Raw genomic sequence first — 4,073 nt, 5'->3', positions numbered from 1 at the left:
CACACACACACACACACACACACACACACACACACACACACACACACACACACACACACACACACACACACACACGCTATTTCACCTTCATTTAGAATGTTAGTGCTTATGTTTACACACCTCTTCCCTATCTGCAGATTTAACGGGCCTCACAGAAGCATGGGATGGATTTTATGACTAATTTATGACCAAACACAAAGAACTGAATATCATGACACCTTCTTATTAATCCTCCGCACTCAGCTGTTGGTTTATTCGGCAGAAATTTCACCATCACAGGAGAAAACTGTTACTTCATAATAAAAGAAGAGAGTATATTTTTTTTCTGACTGCTCCTTTAAAACCCAAACCCTTGAAAAACCTCGTTCGAAGCCAGGGAGCCAAGGCAGTATCAGTACCTAACCTTAAAGACTATAAGTACTAATTTGTGGCAGCATCGTGATGAAAAGCTTCATGAGAGCAAAATGTGTGTCAGAACTGCTGATTGCGTTGTTTGAGTGACCGGACTTAAGTTTCACCGACTGATGACTCATTTGCTGCTGAGTAACGTCCACATCCTCACTCAGCCACCACTAGCCTCCCATGTCTTTCAGTTTCTTGCATAAGGATGAAGAGTTACAAACTCTAGCCTAATCCACTATGGTTTCACCCTCCATAGCCACACATGGGCCTGTGGTCTGCCACCCGCTCTGAGTCTTTTTTGGCTGTCTTGTTATCCACTCCCTTCCTCACCGTCGACCTCGTGAATGAGTTTACCCTTGTTCCACTAGAAGAAACGAAGATAAGGTATCCGAGCCTCCATGGCAACGCTGGGCTGAGCGGTATATTGTGTGTATATATATACGTGTGTGTGTGTGCGCGCGCGAAGGCATGCATGTTCATGTACAGGGCTCTACTTTTACAACCTGAGCGGAGCTGCGCGCACAGGAGTGCTGGTTGGTGGTGGTGTGATGGTGGCGGTGAGCTTGGGGCTGACACATTTCTGCTAACAATCACATCACACACAAGGACCCACATTCCAACTTCCTGATCAACAGTCGTCGTCCTCCTCCCCCCACAGGCACAGCGCTGGGGGCAGCAGTGCAGCAGACTGTATTCAGATCTAGGAGAGCTAAGATTTTATGTTTTTTTTATGAGGATGTTTACTCAAAACCATACTGACTGTGAGTTTTACTTTTGGAAACCTCTCTTAAATTGAACACATATATTAAAGCAGGTAAGGATTGACAGTTAGATCGAATATTGGAATAATTTAGATTAACGTGACTGGAAATAAATCGATTGCAGCACATCTGGATCTAGTTCATCTTCACGTGTAGCTGGGCTGTAATCTTATGTGCGCCTCTGTAGCGGCTATACTTCATGTCGTGTATTCTACTGCCCCCTAGTGATCCTTTTATGAGTTCACCATAATAGGTTTTGATGCTGAAATTTATTAACTCACCAAGATTGTTCTGAAAAGGAGAAAATTATTTGATGAGCAACAGTTCTGTGGGCAGAAGTATCTTGTTGACATTAGAGGTCAGATGACAACCAAAATATGCAGAAGAGCATCTCTGATTGCACAACACTGAAATCTGCAGCAGCGGAAGATCACATCTGCTGTCAGCTAAAAACAGGAAACGTAGTTTTTATCAATTCATGAAATTGAATATTAGACAATTTAAAAAAAAACGTTGCATGATCTGATGGATCTCAATTTCTGCTGTGACATTTGGATATTCGGACCAGAATTTGGCATCAGCAACATGAAAGTGTGGATCCTGCTTTGTATTAGATGTTCAGGCTCCTGCTTGTGGTGACCTTAATAGCATTTGGCCCATGTTTAAACATGGATTTCTGAATACTGTTGCTGACCATGTCCATACTTTTATGACCAGATGTACCCATCTTCATATGAGTGTTTCCAGCAGAATGATACACCATGTCACAAACCTCAGCTCTTCTCAGACTGGTGTGTTTGAACATGATAATGAATTCCCTGTACTCAAACAACCTCCACAGTCTCCAGATCTCGATCCAGTAGATCTCCTTTGGGATGTGGTGGAACCAGAGATTTGTATCATGGGTCGTGCAGCCAAAAATTTTTTAAAAAGTGTGTGATGCTGTTATGTCATTAATCTCTGAGGAGAGTGTGTTCACCACCTTGTTGAATACACTAGTAAGGTGGGCATTGACCTGAATGTAAAGTTTAAGTACAGAAAATACTAAATGTATGCAGTTTCATAATTTAATTGATGATTTAATTTAGCAGCAATAGTTAGCAATAGGCCACACAATGTGTTAGGAAGTGAATAAAATGAAGCACGCACATAGGAAACTCATATTTTTAATCAAATATGTACGTATCCATGTAGTTAGTATAAAAATATTCTGAATAGTTATACAAATTACATTTAAAGTGTTGCATCAGAACATAGTGAAGATTGTTGATAGGCTGTGTGATCTTGTGAACTTACAAATTAATAATAATAATAATGGATTGCATTTATACAGCGCTTTTTGGGACCCTCAACGTGCTTTACAATTCCACTATTCATTCACACACTGGTGGAGGCAAGCTACAATTGTAGCCACAGCTGCCCAGGGGCAGACTGACAGAAGCGAGGCTGCCGTATCGCGCCATCAGCCCCTCTGGCAATCACCAGTAGGCGGTAGGTGAAGTGTCTTGCCCAAGGACACAACGACCGAGACTGTTCAAACCAGCAACCTTCCGATTACAAGACAAACTGCCAGCTCTTGATCCACGATCGCCAAATTAAAGAAAAGGGCAATAAAGAAAAGCTTTAAGGTTTTATAGCAACAAAGCAAATATGCACAGTGCAACTTCAGATTAACTTGTGATTAAAGTTACATCCTTAAACCTGGTGTGCATTATACTGCTTTGAATCTGAGTTGTCAAGATATTTGTCACACACACACACACACACACACACACACACACACACACACACACACACACACACACACACACACACACACAGACCAGACACAGTCATCTGACTGCCTACAAATCTGCGGTAATGAGAATAGGAGTCGTGTAGGGTGGTCTGCTCCAACATGGGCGCATTGACAAACCTGGAGGTCTGTTGGCCATCACGTCTCACTTCGGTGAGGTCAAAGCACCTTCAATTCTGACACGTTCAAATGCACAAATTATGACTGTCAAATCCACAAGTTGTGCATTAGGTACTTCCTTTGGCCTGTCTGAACCCTTGGTATGTCCAAGAATGGTCTGAAATACTGGTAAGTTATTTTCAAGCCCACAAGAGGGATAAAATATACCATTGAAAAAAAAAAAAAAATCCCCGAAACACTGCTGCATATTAAATGCATGTGTTGTGTTTAAGGTTTCTTACTCTGAGTGTGACTGGGCTGACAATTGCACCAAATCTATCCCCATAGGATGTCCATTTCACACTTTGCCTCTCCAAAACATGAAATGGACACGTATGCAGAAGTTGCATTACTCCATGCAGTAAACTGCAGTAACAGCAGGGTGGAGATACTATATTTAAAGCAATGAAGTTGGTAGTAAGCAAAAAATGTATGTAATACATTCCAGGGTCCTTAATCATCAGAAACCATTAAGCTAGGTGGCAAATGTGCATATGCATGTAAATGTGTTAAAAGTGTCGGTTTAAATGCTTCCCTGTGTTTATTTTCATGTTGGTTTAAAAAAAAAAAAACATCTCCCTCTGCTGTTACTGCAACTTACTGCAACTTTTTCATGCATGTCCATTTCACGTTTTTTAGAGGCAAAGTGTGAAATGGACACGGTGGACCGGCATGTCTATTATATGCCTTGCTGTGATATTGGGTTGCTCATTCATACAACATCAAAGTAATAGATGAGCATTCAAACGACAGAAAAGTTTCACCTTTTTCAGTAGAAATTTCTTCATTTTTTATTTTTATTTATTTATTTTTACAGCTGGTCCATATAGTTTAACAAACAAAAAACAAAAAAGGAAGAAAATAATTTAAAAAAAGGAAAAGCTAAGCAAAAACTTTCTTTTATTATTAGAGCACAGTGAGCTACTTTTTCACACTTTTACACATTTCTTACCTAC

The sequence above is a fragment of the Pundamilia nyererei genome, unplaced genomic scaffold (genome assembly GCF_000239375.1).
Source record: "Pundamilia nyererei isolate P.nyererei 1_Seehausen unplaced genomic scaffold, PunNye1.0 scaffold00002, whole genome shotgun sequence".
In the NCBI taxonomy this organism is placed as follows: Eukaryota; Metazoa; Chordata; class Actinopteri; order Cichliformes; family Cichlidae; genus Pundamilia; species Pundamilia nyererei.
This window is presented reverse-complemented; position numbering follows the sequence as displayed.